The sequence below is a fragment of the Mirounga angustirostris genome, unplaced genomic scaffold (assembly GCF_029215605.1).
Source record: "Mirounga angustirostris isolate CCGP_5_RB_7025 unplaced genomic scaffold, mMirAng1.0.hap1 SCAF_1, whole genome shotgun sequence".
Lineage (NCBI taxonomy): Eukaryota > Metazoa > Chordata > Mammalia > Carnivora > Phocidae > Mirounga > Mirounga angustirostris.
This window is the reverse complement of record NW_026991709.1, coordinates 134,247,510-134,269,900: the sequence shown is the minus strand read 5'-3', so window position 1 is coordinate 134,269,900 and position 22,391 is coordinate 134,247,510. Positions and strand designations below refer to the sequence as shown.

The window sequence follows — 22,391 nt, the reverse complement described above, 5'->3', positions numbered from 1 at the left end:
GCCTAAAATCAAGGTCCCTCTGAACACTACCTCATGCCTACTGACATCCTGTGGGCTCACAAATCCTAAGAGAAAGTGGGACAATTACATTTGTTCAAAGTACTCTCAAGTTCTGTCAAATAACAGCAGTGATGCTTGAGAGAATATTTTCTCCTTTCTTGGCAGGTAACAGGTCTTCCAATGTGACCGAGAAAAGAGAAAACTGTTCAGGCACAATAAAACGGCTGATTGCCGATTAGCATTTTTCACGAAGTACAAAATTCTTGTCTACGTATACCATTTAGGTAAATAGAAAAAAAGGTGACAGAGAATAACCATGATCCCTTTTAGAAAAATTATCAGAACAAAAATGTCTGGTGTAGAGCTGGATGCCCACATGAGCTGTCCAATTCTCCACACCTTCTGTCTCATTATTCTACATAAAAGATGGCCCCTCTCCTTTCCTAAATGCCATAGAGCTTATTCTGTGTCTAAGTCATTCTGTGCTGATGGGTTGATGTATTTCTAAGCAACATTTTTTTCCAGATACATATCAACTCTTAGAGTTGTACAGGTGGGAGAGAGATGGTAAATCACCTTCTACAAGCAGTCACCTTCTACAACGTGTTTTTAGTAAATGTGAGATTGTGCATACAAGATATATCACATAGCAGCAGCCCTGACACTGATAAGAATAGAAGGGCTTCATTCTCCCACCTCTTCACATGTGAAAATTATCTGATGACAGAGTAACTTACACTCCTTTCGTTATGGTTTATTTTGCCCCTGGGTGTTAAAATTCTAAACACAAAGGAAAGAAATCTAATACTTCCTTGATCCTTAGGCTGTCTGTCATCTTAGTTATAGGTCTCCTCCCTGTTTCTCCACCAGCCGTGTTCTACATGGGAATAATAAACAAAGATTAACAGATAATAATAGGTAACAACTGACATGTGTTGGTTTAGCTCAGAAATAAGTTTTTAAGAGAAGGAGACATTAGGGAAAAAAATACCTGCCAAATTTCCAATATAAGAATTTTTAAACTGGTGCCAATTTTTTAAGAGTTCTTTTCATACCTTTTCATATTTTGAATTAAGACCATCACATAAAGGCTAGACTCGTGTGTTTCCATTGGTAAACATGGGTTTATTCTATATCTTTTTTTTTTCATTTTTATTTTTACTGTAAAATATTTTCAAATATTCATTCATTTTTCAGCATCTTTTAGATACAAAAATGAACTTGACAGCCCTTCTACCATCAAGGACTTAAAGCCTAGTGAGAAGAGAGACCAAAAAAAAATCAGTGGTTAATACACAAAATGTTAAGTATTATGATTAAGGTGGGAATTAAAAATATCTATTTATGGTCCTAATCCCAAACTGTAAATAAGTAACCACAACCAGTGTTAATCCCACCCATCAGTGGCAGCCTCTTTTCAAAAGCCATGCAGAGGGAAGTTTCCCAAATTATTACTTCTGAAAGCAAGCCAATTCCTAAGCAGCACACTTCTAGCCCTCCCTATCTATGTTGACTTCTTGCTTTGTTTATAAAGTCTGCGTCCTGATGGAGGAGTTCTTCCTTTTTAGCAAGTAGTAAATTCCTTTCCTTTGTTTCAGGTAAGGGGGGCGGTGAGGGGAGGTGCTTCTCAATAAGGATATGCCAAGTTATGAGAATACTCTGGAAATCGGAGCACTAAGATGTGACTTCCAACTCCACATAGAAGTTGGAGAGAGAGGGCGCCTGGGTGGCTCAGATGGTTGAGTGTCTGCCTTCGGCTCAGGTCATGATCTCAGGGTCCTGGGATCGAGTCCCGCATCGGGCTCCCTGCTCCTTGGGAGCCTGCTTCTCCCTCTGCCTCTCTCTCTCTCTGTCTCTCATGAATAAATAAATAAAATTAAAAAAAAAAAAAAAGAAGTTGGAGAGAGGTTAGTTAGGCAGAAGGGAAGCAAGTGGTCAAATCATTCTTCAAAGACAGGAAAATTTTAGGAGAAGGATGGACATAAAAATTAACTAATTCAATAAGCTGTCAATGGGTTTCTCAGGCAGAAGGAACAGATGAGAAGAATTAGGAAGATATTTGACTTTCTAGTACATTTAAGGAACACCTAATGCTCACTGGTTCAAAAGACTGCAGGTGGATATGTAATTGGAGATAACATAGGTAATCTGTGCAGGTGCAAATTTCTGCATGGTACATTGGTATGATGAGAAGTCAGTCAAAGATTTAACCTGTGGAGTAGTAAAAATTAGTTTGACATTTAGAAAAAGTAATCCTATAAAGAGACTAAAGTGCACAGACTTTAGTTGAGCAGGGACTTGTTATTGCTGTAATGAATTTTGGATATCCTTTAGGAAAACCTCTTTATTTTGAAGATAATGAAAATAAAGACCAATGGATTATTTTTAAGTGACCTGTCCAAAGTCACAGAACTAGGACTGGAACTCTAAACAGCTCTCTCCAATTCCTGTTTAAAAATCTAAACAAGCTATGTAGTCATATTCTTTTTCATATGACTAAATCCCACCCCCATCCACCACCCAGGAAAGAATCTCTAGGTACAAGATAGGAAGTGTTCATCTCTGTATCTGGGATGCATTGTTATTTATGTTTCTTGACTGGGACAGATACAGAGCTGGGCTAAAACAGCAAGTGTCTGGATGGTAAGTGATGTGCCAGTAATAAAATATTTGGAAACTTGGCTGAATACCATGTTGCTGGAGGAGACTGAACTTTCAACATATGCCTAAAATGTCTTTCCCTGCATTTGAAGGAAACTTAGCATTAAATCCAATGTATTCATTTTATAGGCTAAAACCAAGAAAGGTTAAGATATTGGCCCAAGGTCACCCAGCCAAAAAGTAGAGGAAGAGAAACTGAAATTGAGGCTTATCAACTTGCAATTCAGGCTTATTATTGCAAGCTGCCAGAAAGTTTGACCTGCAAACAAATTGAAAGATAATTTTCTTAGCTGAGGCTCTGTTGATTGTTTTCTCTTCCTAATTCTACTTTTAAAACATATCTCATTTCCTTTATGTTTGTTTTTAATTTAAGGATACTTTAGAAACAATGAAACACATATGTGTTGTAACAATTGCACATACTTATATAATCACATTTAAAACTAGACATGGAACATTTTTGTCACCCCAGGAAATTTCCTGTGCCTCTTTCAAGTCAGTCCTATTCTCTAGGCAACCACTTTCTAATTTCTGTGATTATAAGTTAATTTTGTTTACTATTGAACTTCTATAAATAGAATAGTGGTATGTGCTTTTTAGTGTCTGGCTTCTTCTGCTTAATATTTTTGAAATTCATCCATATTGTTGAATGTATCAGTAAATTTTTTTTATTGCTAAGTAGTATCCATTTGTATGACACTCCACAATTTATCCATTCAATTATTAATGGACATTGAATTATTTCCAATTTTGTTCTTTTTGTGAATAAAAAAGCTGCTGTGAACATTCTTATACAAGTCTTTTCGTGGATGTATGTCTTCAGTATTTTTGTAAATATCTGGAAGGGAAATTGTTGTATTATAAAATTGATGAATCCTTAATTATATGAGAAGTTCCTAAGAGTTTTCCAAAACAGACATACAATTTTAGACTCACGTTAGCAATGAACGAAAGTTTCAGCCTCACCACAGTCTTGCTAATATTGATATTGATCATTTTAATTCTAGCCATTTCAGTCTGTGTGCAGTTGTATCTTATTTTGGGTTTATTTTTGCATTTCACTAGTGACCAGTGATATTACATACTCATTGGCCACTCATATATCTTCTTTTGTTAAATGTCTCTAAAAGTCTTTTTTTTTTTTAGATTTTATTTATTTGAGAGAGAGAGAGAGCACAAGCAGGGGGTGGGGGGAGGGGCAGAGGAAGGGGGAGAAGCAGACTCCCCACTGAGCAGGGAGCCCAATTCTGGGCTTGATCCCAGGACCCAGAGATCATTACCTGAGCAGAAGGCAGATGCTTAACTGACTGAGCCACCCATAAAAGTCTTTTGCTCATTTTCATATGGAGTTGTTCTTTTTTTTTTTTCCCCCCCTTAATTTGTAGGTAGAAGTGTCTTAAATATTCTGGATATAAGTCCTTTGCTAGAACTATTTATTGTGAAAATTTTCTCCTAGGTTTCTCCTAGGTTGTTTATCTTTTTGTTTTTGTAGTATGGGCTTAAGGTGAATGGGTGTTTTTAAATTTGACTCCATCAAATTTCTTTCTTTTTTTAGTGTTTTCTGTGTCTTCTCAGAGAAATTTTTGTCTACCTTAAGAATGCAAATGTATTTTCTAATACTCTCTTTCAGGCTTTATAGCTTTAGTTTTCATTTAACTTTATGAGAAAACGCCAAATATTTTCCAAAGTACCTGCACCATTTTACTCTCCCACCAGCATTGTATATAATCAACATATATAATTAAGTGTTATGGGTAGGACAAGATAAGAATGAAGTTTTATTTTTTTCCCAAATGGATATACAGTTGGCCTAGCATGACTTTTTTTGAAAACACTTTTCTTTCTCTATTAAGCTGGCTTGTGCTTTTGTCAAATAACTATTTACCATATACATGTTGGCCTATTTGGGGGCTCCCTATGCTGTGGCATTAATATATTTGTCAGTCTTTATGCTAATATTATACTGTTGATTATTGTCATTTTATACAATGTCAGGTAATGTTATTTCTTCCATTTTTGTTTTTCTTCTTCAATAATGTTTTTATTTTTCTAGACCTTTTGCTTTTTCAAATAAATTTTAGAATCGGTTTGGCAATTTCTGTAGAAGTCTTGAAATTCTGATTGGGTTCATATGGAACATACTCACCAATCTGGAAAGAGTTGACATTTTAACAATACTGAGTTTTTCAATCCATACACAATTCATTCCTATTCACATAGGATTTTTAATTTCATTCAGCAATGTGTTTAGTTTTCAGTTTGTATGTTTGTATATCTTTCACTGAATTTATTATTTTATGCTTTTTAATGTAATTATAAATAGAATTGCTTTTTGAATTTTATTTCCCAATGTTTGCTGCTCCTAAAAAATACAGTTAATTATTATATATTGATCTTGTATCATGCTACCATGTTAATTTCACTTAATATTTGTGTTGAAGATGCCTGAGAATGTTCAAAATGAAAAGTTACCACCTATAAATTAAAGTTTTACTTTCTTTTGCCCGATTCTTATGGCTTTTATTTCTTTTTCTTGTCTTATTTCACTAGCTGAGACTTCCAGTACAATGTTGAATAAAAGTGGTGAGATTCAACTTTCTTGACTTGTTTCCCAGCTTAAGGGGAATGTGTTCATTATTTCACCATTAAGGAATATTTTCACCATAGTTTTTAGTAGACACCCTTTTCAAAACTGAGAAAATTCCTTTCTATTCATCGTTTTCTGAGAATTTTTATTCATCATTAATGAGTAATGAATAAAGTTAACTGCTTTTCCTTCACTTCAAAATTCTTTTGTAGGTGTTTTCCTTGTATAAAAATATAAATTACATTACTCAATCTTTTTATTGTTAAACGCATGACTTCCTGCAGTAAATGCTCCTTGTTCATTTCTTTATATTTCTACATTTCATATGCCAATATTTTTGTAAAGATCTTTTGTGTCTTTATTCAAAAGGGATTCTGTATAATTTTTTTTGTTATAATGTTCTTGTCATGTTTTCTTATCAGTTATTCTGAATTTTAAAAGAAGTTGGGGTGTGTTGCTTCTATTTTCTGAAAGGACTTTTATTTTTTATAAAAGACTTTGTTTATTTGAGAGAGAGGCAGAGGGAAAGGGAGAGACAGACTCCCTACTCAGTGGGGACCCTGAGATCATGATCTAAGTGGAAGTCAGATGCTTAAGTAACTGAGCCATCCAGGTGCCCCCTGAAAGGACTTTTATAAAATGTATACTATTTCTTCCTTATAGCTTTGAATACAGTTGATGGTTGAATAATGTAGGGATTAGGGGCACAGACCCTCCACCCCACCCCACACAGTTGAAAATACAGTTGAACTTGTTCAGTTCAAACCTGTGTTGTTCAAGGGTCAACTGCAGTTTGTAGCCATCTGGTCTGATATTTTGTGAGAATATAGATTATGAATTTATTTTTTTAAATTACAGCTATTCAGATTTTCTATTTTTTCAATTTTGGTAAGCTCTGCTTTTCTAGAAATTGTCTATTTCATTCATGTTGTTGAATTCATTTGCAAAAAGGTATTTATATTTCTCATTTTATCCCTTCAATGTTTGTAGGGTCTATGGTAATATCTATTCCCTCATACATTTCCAATATAGTTTATTTCCTTTCTGCTGAGTCTTATTAACAGTTTGTTCAATTTGTTAAACTTTTCAAAGTGTCACATTTTTCTGTTATTCCACATATTCTCTAACATTTGGCATGGTCAGTCTTTTTAATTTTAGCCATGCTAATGAATGATAACTAATTACATTGAGCATCTTTGTATATGTTCATTTGCAATCTATGTATCTTCTTTGGTGACAGTTCAATTTTTTTTTTTATTTGTGTTATTAGATAAGGGGGCTCTCATTCTTTCTGAGATCAAAATGTTTAAGAATCATGTAAACTATAGCTATTGGGGCCATGTTTCCTGACACAGAATAAGGCAAACATAGGGAAAAAAAAAAAAAACAGAACTGAAAGATGAAAAGTTCTTCATAACTATGTGTAAACACCCTGATCTAGCCATCCATGTGACTAGATAATTCTAGATTGCTTAATGAAACAATATGCGTCTTTAGCTTAAACTGTGTTGGATTTCTATTCTGCAACCAAAAGTCCGAATATAGCAGTTTTATTTACTTCTCTCTGCACATGGCAGAAAAAATTTACAGCAACCTAAATAGCATCCCAATCCAAGGGATCCACAGGAAGCAATTAGAGTCTCTGAATTCCAATTACAAAACCCTAGGAAAGAGAATCTGATTTATTGGATCAAGTGACTATGAGCAGGTAGGTGGTTCATATGGCCCATTCAAGCAGCATGGGCTGTGGAAGAAGAAATTGAGAATGTGGGAAATTTCTACAATATGAGTTGAGGAGATAAGGGGGAAAATGTCACCTTTTTACACTAGGCAATGACTAGTATAATTTCATAGTAAGGTAACCTCAATTGCATAAAAGAAACAGTGTAGAAAATATGAGGGGCATAAAGAAAAAGAACTTGAGTAAATAAATTGACTATAGATTGACCTTTGAAAGAAACCGCCTTAAGAAAAAAATCATGAAAATGGAGGCATGACTGAACAAATTTAGGTAAGCACCCGGTCTTTAAAGATGGATTTAACCAGAATAATTGAACTTAATCCTTGACTAAGCATTTTAGCACAGTGTGTCTTTGCTCTTAGGGGTCTTTCATTAGCTTTGGGCACTTAATATCAGTTGTTAGTTCCCTAGTGAGAAGAATCTTCCCTGCAGGCACTGGCATCTGAAAAAATCTCTCTCACCCCAGGAAGCAGCTTACACCTGCCATTCCTTATCTGCACACACCAGGGAGGCTGCTTAAAGCCAGGGTAGAAGGCCAGTGAGCACTGCCAAGCTTGAAGATTCAAACCACATTTCTGTATTTCAGCCTGCTGTTGTCCTATTCCTAGATTTTTAGCCCAAATTTCATCCCCTTATTCTTTATCTCAGTGCACAATCTGACCTCTTCAGCCTAGATAATCTAATGATGCTTTAATTCACACTTTCCTTTTGCTTTTTGGATGTCATCCTTTGCCCTATACTTGGTCCACATCCCAGATTCATGTGCCAGTGCAGTTGCTCATTTTAAACTTTGATGAAATCCTAGTATTCGACATTGTTCTCTAACTCTGATCCTAGCTCTATCGTCAAATTCATGGCAGCCACATGACCAAAAAGAGAAGCACACTGTTCTTATGTCTTACCAAATATGCATCAGTCAAGTGCCTATGCATATTAGGAGAAAATCAGTGTTGCTCAGCGACAAGCAAACATTATTGAGAACCTATCATGTAAAATTGTGGAAGTCCTCAGGGGGCGCCTGGGTGGCTTATTCGGTTAAACGCCTGCCTTCAGCTCAGGTCATGATCTCAGGGTCCTAGGATCAAGCCCTGCTCATGTTCCCCACTCAGAGGGAAGCCCGCTTCTCCCTCTCCCTGTGCTCCTCCCCCTGCTTGTGCTCTCTCTCTGTCAAATAAATAAATAAAATCTTTTTAAAAAAATCTGGAAGTCCTCAAAAAAAAAAAATAATAAAAATAGCAATAGCTGACATTCATTGTGTACTTACTACATATCAGGCATTTGGGGAATTTAATTGTATTAGTTTACATTTTTCTGCCAATAATCATATGTGGTATTTGTTATTATTATTATTATTTTTATTGTTCCCACATTATACTTGAAAATACTGAGGCACAAAAAGGTTTGTAAGTGATTTGTCTTACATTATCCAGCTAAGTGGCTAAATCAGGATTTTGACTCTAATCTCAATGCCAGAAATTATTTTTCAGTCTAGTGGGGAACAGAACCATGGATCATAAAATACAATATAAAGGCACTAATATTCAAGCATTAACAAATAATTAAGAGAATACCAGAAAATACAATTAATCGCTTGAGTGGAGAAAGGAGGAAAGATTGAAGTTAGCTTTTTAGGGAAAAAGAGATGATTAAGGTAGACACCGAAGATAAGGAGAATCTGAACAAAGGGAGGAAGGCAATGTCACCCCAGGCAGAGAGCAGATTGAACAAGATTAGGAATAGCCATGTGAAAGTATGATAAGGCAGCAGTAAGTCTTCTCATTCTCTAGAGAAATCTCCACTAAATCTATGGATCTCTGGATAGGGCTTTCCAATGACAGTCTCTCATATCAGCCAGGAAAGTAAAAGTTTTATGTAAATGAAACATCTTTCATCTTCTCTTTTCCTTAGGCTTATCAGAAGGTTATGAGGAAGGGCCCGGCATAAGGAAGAAGTCAGCAAACACATACCAGATCTCAGGACACAAGGGTGGGGTTATACGTTAAACCCAGGATCCTGGTACTAGAATAATTTGACCGCCTCAAATCTAAATAACTTCCTATAAAGCAAAATAATATCCGATAGCTAACTGCATGTCATTAAAATTTTTCAGAATCCTGCCAATAAGACAGGAGATTCCACATATTACACACTGCAAGCCTTAGAATTGTTCCGATGCTCCCCACTACCACTGTTAACCTAAGATTCTCAAATCTTTTTCCCATCACGTCTTTCCATTTCCATGACCTTTTGGCTTTTTCAGGCTCTCCCTTCATCATCCTCTAACTTTTCAGGCTATTCATGTGCAAAGCCACACAGAGAAAGGCCGTGATATCCATTTCTGGGAAATGCCTATTCTGGCTCCATTTCTCTAAATGGCCTATTTCAGTAAATTGCTTGCTGGGTTCTCTAAGATGATGACTGTGTCACCCATCCTGCTCCATTGTCCCAGTTCTGGGTGTTGGCCCTGTCAGGCCATAAGCCACCTACATCATAATGCTGGCCAGTCTGTGAAATTGGTGATCCTTTTGTTTCTCTCTGGAGCAGTCGCTCACAGTAGCGACTTCGGGTATCTTGGACTCATAAAAATCATCTCCTGTGCTTGCTCTGAAAATGTTCATTGCTGTAGAGTATTTTTTATAGAGTTCACTGCTGATCTTTTATTAAGGTCTGGTTTAGTATTTGCCACTTATGGGTATGAAAGAACAATTCCCGAGATTGTTATCATTTGTTAATACAGTAAGATCAAAGTGCTTATAAAGGTGGTAGCTTCTCACCTACAGCAGCTGGAAACTACTCAAAAGAAAATGATCAGTAGGAAGGGAAAAATGAAGGAGGAGAAAATCAGAGGGGTAGAAGATCCATGAGACACTATGGACTCTGAGAAACAAACTGAGGGTTCTAGAGGGGTGGGGGGTGGGGGGATGGGTTAGCCTGGTGATGGGTATTAAAGAGGGCACGTATTGAATGGAGCACTGGGTGTTATATGCAAACAATGAATCATGGAACACTACATCAAAAACTGATGTTTCCTGAGATTAAGAATTCCTCATATCAGTGAGATCATATGATACATGTCTTTCTCTGATTGACTCATTTCACTTAGCATAATACCCTCTAGTTCCATCTATGTCATTGCAAATGGCAAGATTTCATTTTTTTGATGGCTGCATAATATTCCACTGAGGGTTGCTGGAGTGGTGGAGGGTGGGAGGGATGGGGTGGCTGGGTGATAGACATTGGGGAGGGTATGTGCTATGGTGAGTGCTGTGCATTGTGTAAGACTGTTGAATCACAGACCAGTAGCTCTGAAACAAATAATACATTATATGTTAAAAAAAAAAAAAAAAGACAGTAGGAAGGGAAAAATGATGGGGGGGAATTTGGAGGGGGAGATGAACCATGAGAGACTATGGACTCTGAGAAACAAACTGAGGGTTCTAGAGGGGAGGGAGGTGGGAGGATGGGTTAGCCCAGTGATGTGTATTAAAGAGGGCACATATTGAATGGAGCACTGGGTGTTATATGCAAACAATGAATAGTGGAACACTACATCAAAAACTAATGATGTTTCCTGAGATTAAGAATTCCTCATATTAGTGAGATCATATATGTCTTTCTCTGGTTGACTTATTTCGCTTAGCATAATACCCTCTAGTTCCACCCACATTGTTGCAAATGGCAAGATTTCTTTTTTTTTTTTTGATGGCTGCATAATATTCCACTGAGAGTTGCTGGAGTGGTGGGGGGTGGGAGGGATGAGGTGGCTGGGTGATAGACACTGGGGAGGATATGTGCTGTGGTGAGCGCTGTGAATTGGGTAAGCCTGATGAATCACAGACCTGTACCTCTGAAACAAATAATACATTATATGTTAAAAAAAAAAAAAAAAAAGATAGTAGGAAGGGAAAAATGAAGGGGGGAAATCGGAGGGGGAGAGGAACCATGAGAGACTGTGGACTCTGAGAAACAAACTGAGGGTTCTAGAGGGGAGAGGAGTGGGGGGATGGGTTAGCCCGGTGATGGGTGTTAAGGAGAGCACGTATTAAATGGAGCACTTGGTGTTATTTGCAAACAATGAATCATGGAACACAATATCAAAAGAAAAGAAAAGAAAAGAAAAGAAAATTATCAGAGCACAAAATTCAAAATCAAGAAAAGCAATGAGCTACAATACTAAAGGTTACTGATGTCCAACTTACAGAAAATCTATACCTAAGGATCAATTTATATATAGTTTCAAAACATAATGCATTTATTTCATATTCTCCTATTCCTGATCATCTTGTTTCTTAACCACGTTTTTAAGACTATATTATCCATTTTATTGTATTTACATCTTTTCAGCGGTTCTCTACATATATTTTATCTTACCAGTACTCACAAAACTTTCATGAAGAGGTGATATTACAGGCTATGAGATATTTTTTTTTTTTTTTTGCCACATATTCCTTACATGGAAAACAAATAGAATTTTATTCCACAGACAGATTTATCTTTGGGCTCCCAGAGATCTCTACAGTGTTATTGGCTAAATCTGAACATTTCAGTTCTTCTTTCTTCTTTGTACTTTCCAAGTGGCCACTTTCTTAGAAGCTGAGAAGCTATTACTAATAGTGCCCTGATTTTTTTTAAAGCATTGCGAAATGCTTCTTGTGCCATCTTTCTCTCAAAATGAAATCGATGAAGAAACAGGCTAATGAATCAATGATCACATACCTAACATACGACAGAGCTGGAGTTGGGTGCTCCAGCCTTTTGACCTCTGGTCTAAGTCCTTCCCAATTGGGAAGGGAGGAAATAATGGATATTAAAATTCAAGAGGCAGATGTTGGAATAAGAAATAGAGAAAAGCTTATAGGAGTTTAATATAGGACTATTACTACCTCCTGTGTCTTTAAAACCTATTTCACCTAGATTCTTAAGTTTTTCTTAGATTTTTCACTTTCTGTACTAAGGGCCTTTGCTTTTATTATATATTTATACAGAATCCCAAGATTTTGGTATAAGCAACAAATAAATGCAATTAAAATTTATTTAAAAATAAAACTGCCACATGGACATATAAATTTTGGCTTCACAAAGATAAAAAGGAAGTAGTGCCCCAAATTGAAAGATTTTTGTCCTTTATTTCAAAAAAATTCATCCTAGTACTAATTTTTACTTGACTTCTGAATTTTCTTTTTCCTCCTTTCTATACCAATCCCCATTCCCTTCCCCTTTCCAGTTAATTAGACTTGATGATAAATGGAACGGCATAAGAGTTACCAATATATATGCCTGAACTAGAACTTAAAATAGTAATTATAAGGATACTAGTTAGGCTTGAAAAAAGCATAGAAGACACTAAAAAATCCCTTACCACAGAGATAAAAGAATTAAAACCTAGTCAGGCCAAAGTTAAAAATGCTATAGCTGAGATACAAACCCAAATGAATGCCATAAAAATGAGGATGGATGAATCAGAGGAACAAATCAGTAATTTTTCAGAAGATAAAATTTTCAAAAATAATGAAGCTGAAAAGAAGAGGGAAACAAAGGTAATGGGTCATGAAGGTAGACTTAGAGAACTCAGCAACTTATTAAAACAGAGTAACATTTGTATCATAAGAGTCTCAGAAGATGAAGACAGAGGAAAAGTGGCAGAGGGTTTATTTGAGCAAATTATAGCTGAAAACTTTCCCAATCTTGGGAAGGACACAGACATCAAAGTCCAAGAAGCACAGAGAAATACCATTAAATTAAACAAAAGTCGACCATCACCAAGGCATAGCACGGCCAAATTCACAAAATACACAGACAAGGAAAGAATCCTGAAAGTAGCAAGGGAAAAAAAAAAAGTCCTTAACATACAAGGGAAGACAGAACAGGTTTGCAATAGATCTGTCCACAGAAACTTGGCAGGCCAGAAGAGCATGGCAGGATATATTCAATGTACTGAATGGGAAAAATATGCACCCAAGAGTACTTTATCCACCAAGGCTGTCATTCAAAATAGAAGGAGAAATAAAGAGTTTCCCAGACAAATAAAAACTAAAGGAGATCATGACCACTAAACCAACCCTGCAAGAAATATTGAGTGGGGGAAATAAAAGACCAAAAGCAACAAAGACTAGAAAGGACAAGAGAACATCACCAGAAACGCCAACTCTACAGGTAACACAACGACACTAAATTCATATCTTTCAATAATCACTCTGAACGTAAATGGACTAAATGTCATTCAAAAGACACAGGGTATCAAAATGGATAAAAAACCAAGATCCATCTATTTGCGCCCTACAAGAGACTTATTTTAGACCTAAAGACACCTGCAGGTGGAAAGTAAGGGGATGGAGAACCTTCTATCATGCTAATGGATATCAAAAAAAAAAAAAAAAAAAAAAGCCAGAGTAGCCATACTTATATCAGACAAGCTAGATTTATAAAGCAAAGGCTATAACAAGAGATGAAGAAGGGCATTATATCATAACTAAGGGGTCTACCCAATAAGAAGATCTAACAATTGCAAATATTTATGTGCCCAACTTGGGAGCACCCAAATATATAAATCAATTAATAATGAACATAAAGAAACTCATAGATAATACTACAATGATGGTAGGGGACTTTAACACCCCACTTATAGCAAAGGACAGACCATCTAGGCAGAAAATCAAAAAGAAACAATGGATATGAATAACACACTGGACCCAGATGGACTTAACAGATACATTCAGAACATTTCATCCTAAAGCAGTAGAGTACACATTCTTTTTAAGTGCACATAGAACATTCTACAGAATAGATCACACACTGAGTCACAAATCAGCCCTCAATTAGTACAAAAAGATTGAGATCATATCATGCATATTTTCAGACCACAGTGCTATGAAACTGGAAGTCAACCACATGAAAAAATTTGGAAAGACCACAAATACATGGAGGCTAGAGAACATCCTACTAAAGAATGAATGGGTTAACCAGGAATTAAAGAAGAAATTAAAAGTACATGGAAGCAAATGAAAATGAAAACATAACAGTCCAAAACCTTTGGGATGCAGCAAAGGCAGTCCTAAGAGGAAAGTATACTGCAATACAGGGCTACCTCAAGAAGAAAGAAGTCTCAAATACACAACCTAACCTTATGCCTAAAGGAGCTAGAAAATGAAGAGCAAATAAAGCCTAAAGCCAGCAAAAGAAGGGAAATAATAAAGATCAGAGCAGAAATAAACAATATAGAAACAAACAAACAACAGAACAGATCAACAAAACTAAGAGCTGGTTCTCCAAAGAATTAATAAAATTGATAAACCCTTAGCCAGACTTACCAAAAAGAGAGAAAGAGAGAGAGAGAGAGAGAAAGGACCCAAAAAAATAAAATTATGAATGATAGAGCAATCATAACCAACACCAAAGAAATAAAAACAATTATAAGAGAATACTAGGGAAATTATATGTCAACAAACTGGGCAATCTGGAAGAAATGGACAAATTCCTAAAAACTCTTAAACTACCAAAACTGAAACAGGAAGAAATAGAAAATTTGAACAGACCCATAACCAGCAAAGAAATTGAAAGAAATTAAAAATCTCCCAACAAACTAATGTCCAGGCCCAGAAGACTTCCCGGGAAATTTCTACCAAACATTTGAAGAAGAGTTAATATCTATTTTTCTCAAACTGTTCCAAAAAAATAGAAATGGAAGGAAAAATTCCAAACTCATTCTATGAAGCCAGGATTACCTTGATTCTAAAACCAGACAAAGACCCCACAAGAAAAGGAGAATTACAGGCCAATATCCCTGATGAACATGGTTGCAAAAATTGTCAATAAAATACTAGCAAATCAAATCCAACAGTACATTAAAATAATTATTCACCACCATCAAGTGGGACTTAATCCTGGGCTGTGGGGGTGTTGGTTCAATATTCACAAATCAACATGATACATCACATTAATTAAAAAAAGGTTAAGAACCAGATGATCCTCTCAATAGATGTAGAAAAATTATTTGACAAAATACAGAATCCATTCTTGATAAAAACCCTCAACAAAGTAGGGATAGATAGAACATCATGAAGGCCATACACAAAAGACCCACATCTGATATCATCCTCAAGAGGGAAAAACTGAGAGACTTTCCCATACAGTCAGGAAAAAAACAAGGATGTCCACTCTTACCTACTGGAAGTCTGAGCCTCAGCAATCAGACAACAAAAAGAAATAAAAGGCATCCAAATCAGTAAAGAAGAAGTCAAATTTTCACTATTTGCAGATGACATGATATTCTATGTAGAGAACCCAAAAGACTTTATCAAAAAACTGCTAGGACCATACATAGATTCAGCAAAGTTGGAGGATACAAAATCAATGCACAGAAATCTGTTGCATTTTATACACCAAAAACAATGCAGCAGAAAAAGAAATCAAGGAATTGATCCCATTTGCAGTTGCATCAAAAATGATAAGATACCTAGGAATAAACCTAACTACAGAGGTAAAGGTCTGCACTCTGAAAACTTATGAAAGAAATTGAAGAGGACACAAAGAAATGGAAAAACATGTTCATGGATTGGAAGAAAAACATTGTTAAAATGTCTATACTACCCAAAGCAATCTATACATTTAATGCAATCCCTATCAAAATACCACCAGAATTTCTCACAGAGCTAGAACAAACAATCCTAAAATGTGTATGGAACCACAAAAGACCCCTAATAGCCAAAGAAATCTTGAAAAAGAAAAACAAACCTAGAAGCAGCACAATTCCAAATTTCAAGCTATATTACAAAGCTGTAGTCATCAAGACAGTATGGTACTGGCACAAAAACAGATGCAGAGATCAATGGAACAGAATAGAGAACCCAGAAATGGACCCGCAACTATATGGTCAACTAATCCTCAACAAAGCAGGAAAGAATATCCAATGGAAAGAGAGTCTCTTCAACAAATTGTTTTGGGGAAACTGGACAGCAACATGCAAAAGAATGAAACTAGACCACTTTCTTACACCATACACAAAAATAAATTCAAAATGGATGAAAGACCTAAATGTGAGAGAGGAAGCCATCAAAATCCTAAAGGAGAACACAGGCAGCAACCTCTTTGACCTTGCTGGCAGCAACTTCTTACTACACATGTCGCAGGAGGCAAGGGAAACAAAAGCAAAAATGAACTATTAGGACTTCATCAAGACAAAAAGCTTCAGCACAAAGGAAACAATCAACCAAACTAAAAGGCAACCTACCGGATGGGAGAAGATATTTGCAAACAACATATCTGATAAAGGGTTAGTATCCAAAAACCTATAAAGAACTTAACCAAACTCAACACCAAATAAACAAGTAATCCAGTTAAGAAATGGGCAGAAGACATGATGTCTTCAAAGAAGACATCTGAACATCTTCAAAGAATGTCCAAAGAAGACATCCAGATGGCTAACAGACACATGAAAAGATGCTCAACAGTACTCATCGTCAGGGAAACACAAATCAAAACCATGATGAGATATCACCTCAAACCTGTCAGAATGGCTAAAATTAACATGAGAAACAACAGGTGTTGGCAAGAATGCAGACAAAGGGAAACCCTCTTGCACTGTTGGTGAGAATGCAAACTGGTGAAACCACTCTAGAAAACAGTTTGGAAGTTCCTCAAAAAGTTAAAAATAGAACTACGCTACGATCCAGCAATTGCTAGGTATTTACACAAAGGATATAAAAATACAGATTCAAAAGGGTACATGCACCCTGATGTTTATAGCAGCATTATCAACAATAGCCAAACTATAGAGAGAGCCCAAATGTCCACTGATGAATGGATAAAGATGTGGCGCATACACACACACACACACACACACACACAATGGAATATTACTCAGCTGTCAAAAAGAATGAAATCTTGCCATTTGCAATGACATGGATAGAGCTAAAGTGTATTATGCTAAATGAAGTCAGTCAGTTAGAGAAAGACAAATGCCATACAATCTCACTCATACGTGGAATTCAGGAAAGAAAACAGATGAACATATGGGAAGGGAGGAAAAAAAGGGGAAAGGGAAACAAACCATAAGTGATTCTTAACAATACAGAACTGAGGGTTGATGGGGGGATGGGCTAGATGGGTGATGGATATTCAAGAGGGCACTTGTGATGAGCAGTGGGTGTTGTATATAAGTGATGAATCACTGAGTTATACTCCTGAAACTAATATTGCACTGTATGTTAACTAAAATTTAAATTTAAAAAAATTTGGTATGTCTCTCAAAGATTTAAGGTTCTTTTTGATTGCTTTCATCAGCATTTTATAACTTTCATTATATAAATCCTGTATATGCTTTGTTAGATTTATACCTAAGTATTTCATTCTTTGTGGAGAAATTCTTAGTGGGATTTTTAAATTTTGGTTTTCACATGTTCATTATCAGTATATATTCATACATATATTGATGTTATGTGTTGCTTTTGTGTCCTGTGTTTTTATGACAGCTGCCTTAGGTCTTATTAGATAAGGCCAACATTTGATTCAATTCAATATTAGCATCTATTGATTGCTCTTCTCATTCATGTTTTTCTTGTGTTTTTTTTTATGGTTTTCCTGGTCTTAGGTATAGCATATGATTTTCTATTTTATGCTGGATATTGTGATTATTAGGAGACCCAATCTTAAATCTTTCTTCAGCTGATATTTGCTTTTAGGTTTAGGTTTAGTAGGTGAATTCTGGTCTACTTTTGTGGGGTTTAGTTTCACTGACAGTTTAGTTTTCAGAGCGCTTGCAATGCTTTTTGGTCTGCTTCATTCTTCTGTTAGAGCTCCTCATCAATTCCTGCTGGTGTCATCTATGGGGACAAAGAGTACCTACCTTGGCTTCCTGGTATTACTGGGCTCCTTTTGTGGGGTATGGGAGAGAAGAATCTTTTGGACCTGTGTTTCTTTATTCACTGGGTGGAGGGCAGGTAAATACATGTCTCTGGGATGCTGCCCTTGCTGGATGATCAGTCTACCTGCTGGTGCCTTAGTTGTGAAGTGAGGGCTAAAATGGTCCATTGTGTTGCTAAGTTCAGTGGATCAAACTGCTGCCAGATCCAGCCTGTGAGGGGAGACTGATATGTCAATTCACAACCTTTTGTAAGCATAAAAAAGGCATGAGAACAGTAGAGACCTTTGGTTTTTAAAGTATGGTCCCTGGAGTGCCTGAATGGCTCAGTCCATTAAGCATCTGCCTTCAGGTCAGGTCATGATCCTAGGGTCTTGGGATCAAGCCCCGCACCGGGCTCCTTACTCAGCAGGGAGCCTGCTTCTCCCTCTCCTCCCTGCTTGTGCTTTCTCTCACTATCTCTCCCTCTCTCTCTCTAATAAATAAATAAAATATTTTAAAAATAAAATAAAATAAAGTATGGTTCCTGAACCAGCATCATCAGCATCAACCAGACACTGATAGGAAATGCAAATGGAAACTCTTGATTCAGACCTACTCAGTCAGAAACTTCGGGGTGGAGCCCAGAAAAATGTATTTTGAATAGGCCCTTCAGCTGCTTCTGATGACCTAGTTTGAGACAAGTTTGAGAACCGTGACCTAGACAATGACTATATTGAAAGTGAATGTGGCCTCCTAGTGCCCCCTTCTGTTCCTCAGAGAGATGTCCCCAGAACAGTCTTAAAATTGGAAAAGGAATCTACCCAGTGCCAGGATCCCCCAGCAAAATGGTTCATGAATATTTACTCCACAAATACGCTTTTCTACGCAAGCTGGAAGAACCACATTAGCAATTTGAAACAACCACATAAGATACACTACCACATAAGACAATGATTATCCCATTCAAAAAGCCACATAAAAAATTCTGTTATTTTTTTATTCTTCACCTACATTTCTTCATCCTAAATAATCTTTTATAATATATTGTCTTTTAAGACTTTAAAAAAAACAAACAACCAAAAAAAAAAAAAAAAAAAAGACTTTTGAGAGGCAAGATAGTATATAGGCTAAGAAAATATATTCCAGAGACAAACTGCCTGGGTTCAAACCCAGCCTTCATCATGTAGCAATTGTGAAATTATACACTTTACTTCATATAAGGGCTATATAAGAATTAAATGAGAAAGTTCATATAAGGGCTATATAAGAATTAAATGAGAAAGTGAAAGTACAGAGCTGTGCTCCATAAATGATGGCTATCAATGCACTAATATTATCCATTATACCCCAGCCACATGGAAATTGCTTTAAATTGCTTTTCTAGTAATTGAGACAGGTATATGTGATTTTAGCCACACTCCTATCACATATTTTATCTTCTCCACAGGTAAAGTAAGAATATTAGTTTGGAGTTTCTCTTACATAAACCATTTGAGAGTTGGGCTGTAAGAAGCAACAACATCTCCTTTTCCTCTCTGCCATCTGTTCAGCAGCTGCAAAGCAGCAACAGGCATGAATGCATCTCCATCCATGTTGGCCAGGCTGGTGTCCAGACTGGTAATGCCTGCTGGGAGCTCTACTGCCTAAAATATGGCATCTAGCCAGATGGTCAGATGTCAAATGACAAGACCATTGGGGGAGGAGATGACTCCTTCAACGCCTTCTTCAGTGAGATGGGTGCTGGCAAGCATGTGCTCAGAGCAGGGTTTATGGCCTGGAAACTTTCTTTGATTATAACAAGAAGTACAAGCTGGAGTTCTTCATTTACCCTGCCCCTCAGGTTTCCACAGCTGTAGCTGAGCCCCTGTAACTCCATCCTCCCTATCCAAGCCACCCTGGAACACTCAGATTGTGCCTTCATGGCAGACAACGAGGCCATGTTGTCTCCAATATGACACCTGTTGTATTAACCTTGGTACTAAATGCCCAACCTACACTAACCTTAACTGCCTTATTAGCCAGATTGTATCCTCCATCACTGCTTCCCTAAGTTTTATGGAGGACTGAATGTTGATCCGACAGAATTCCAGACCAACCTGGTGCCCTATCCCCATATCCACTTCCCTCTGGCCACATATGCTTCTGTCATCTCTGCTGAGAAAGCCTACCATGAACAGCTTTCTGTAGCACAGATCACCAATGCGTGCTTTGAGCCAGCCAACCAGATGGTGAAATGTGACCCTCGCCTTGGTAAATACATGGCTTACCGCCTGTTGTACCATGGCAACATGGTTCCCAAAGATGTCAATGCAGCCATTGCCACCATCAGGACCAAACATACCATCCAGTTTGTGGAATGATGTCCCATTGGCTTCAATGTTGGCATTAAGTACAGCTTCCCACTGTGGTACCTGTTGGAAACCTGGCCAAAGTATAGCGAGCCGTGTGCATGCTGAGCAGCACCACAGCCATAGCTGAGGCCTGGGCTTGCCTGGACCACAAGTCTGACCCAATGTAGACCAAGAGTGCCTTTGTTCACTGGTACGGATGAGGGCATGAAGGAAGGAGAGTCATCTGAGGCCCAGGAGGACATGGCTGCCCTAGAGAAGGATTAGAAGGCAGTTGATGTGGATTCTGTTGAAGGAGATGATGAAGTAGTAAAGGAATACTACAGTTAAAAATGTCACAATGGTGCTGCTTTTACAGGGCAGCTTATTCTGTTTTGAACGTTGGAAAGCTGTGCTCTGATCAGTTAATCTGTATGTAGCAGTGTATACTCTCATACACAATTACTGACCTAGGTTTTAAAATACAACACTTTGTTATAGACCCACACTGTCCATTTCTCTGTTGGGTTTGAATAAAGTACCCCCTGTCTTAAACCGAAAAAAAAAAAAAAAGAATATTAGTTTGGATGATAGGAGTATATTTTCATCATGGATCACAGTTAAACTAATTACACAAAAATGATGAAATCTATGGCTACAACCTGATTACTATATTGCATTAATCGGATTAATCAATTCCACACTGTTCTGGATGTATTTTGTTCTTCTATATATATCTTATCACTAAGAATATTTTATCAGTGTAACTGTTTATAGATCTGATAACCAAAATAGAATGTAAGTTTCATAAGAATAAGTACAGTACCTTACACATATTTACAACCCCAGCACCACAGTTTATAGTGTCTGACATATAATACATACCCAAAATACATCTTTGGAGCTGAACTTTTGAGGAAACTTGTATGGCAGTCATCCATTTAAAGCCAGTGAAAACTAACAAACTTCTGTTTGTTTTTTTTCCCTCTGATACTCTTTTTGGCCTCTCTGCTTTATAAAGAACCTAAGAATGTTAAGAATTGATGTTACAAGAGTCTTTTTAAATTCTTAAATCCCACTAAATCTGTCACTGCAGATTTTTTGTTACTTCCTTACATAGTTTCTATGTTCAAACTCTGAAGATTTTCTCAATCTTCCATTATTTGCTCTCTGGAACATCTTCTATCCAGAATCCCCCAGTGCTCCCTAGATTGTCCCAGTCACATAACACAGAATCATATTTCCCTATATCTTCGCTTTTCTTTATGTGGAACACTGTCATCTCTTGGAAGTTGCTCAAATTCTGCACTCATTCTTCATCTCCACTGTGTAGTATACGGCTATATCATATTGCTTTGTTTAGACGTTTTTGATGGGTGAGAATCACCTTGTTATATAAAACTTACGTTCTTTAGCTCATACAGCATGCTGGCCCCAGATGGCCTCCGTAACCATTTCCCTCCATACTGCCCAATGTATACACATCAGGGCCCTTCTTATAATACACAAAGGTCTTTGAGTTTGCCCTCTGTTAAACTTATTTGTCTCACATGCTGACACCCTGCTCGCTCTAACACTTCTCAAAAAGTGTCAAATACAATTACTCATTCAGAATGAATGTTTCCATTTTGGATGCCAGACTATTTTCTTTCTGGTCCTCAGCAACTAGATTTCCCACTTCAGAAATGTTTTCCCAAACTTCTGGATAAAATTAATCACTCTTACCCTTGCACTTCCAGGTAGCTTTTCTGTGTTTCTATTGCTTCATTTGTCACATTGTCACTTATTTGTTCAAATGTCTTTTTCCCCTGGTAGGAGATAGCCCTGTGTCTTATTCACTTTTAGATTCCCAGCACTCAACATAGCTCAATGCAATTTTTTAAACTGAATAATCTCTTCAGTATTGCCTTTATACATAATACATTTTAGCAGTTTCTTGAGAGCAGTTTTGAAATGTCATTCTTCCATATACCCTTACCCTAACCACCCTACTCTGCATGTAGATGTGATTTAAAAAAAAAAAAAATCAAAATTAAGGTTGTTGGAATACACTGAGGGAGGAAGTTGTGATTATATTTACAAATGCACAAATTTTCTTAGAATTAAGTGAAACATCAGGATACCTGATTCAGTGACACCATCAGTGGTGGTCCTATCATCACTCCCAGAGGCCTTTAGAGTCTCATTCATGTTAGAAAATTTCATTTGAGGTGATTTCATCAGCCATATTTCAGGAGT

The 22,391-nt window shown here is 36.9% G+C and overlaps 1 pseudogene; it reads left to right on the top strand.

Annotated features, from left to right (window-relative positions):
• The first annotated feature begins 18,280 nt into the window (after positions 1-18,280).
• Positions 18,281-20,186, top strand: LOC123862950 (tubulin alpha-1C chain-like; annotated as a pseudogene).
• Positions 20,187-22,391: the final 2,205 nt, after the last annotated feature.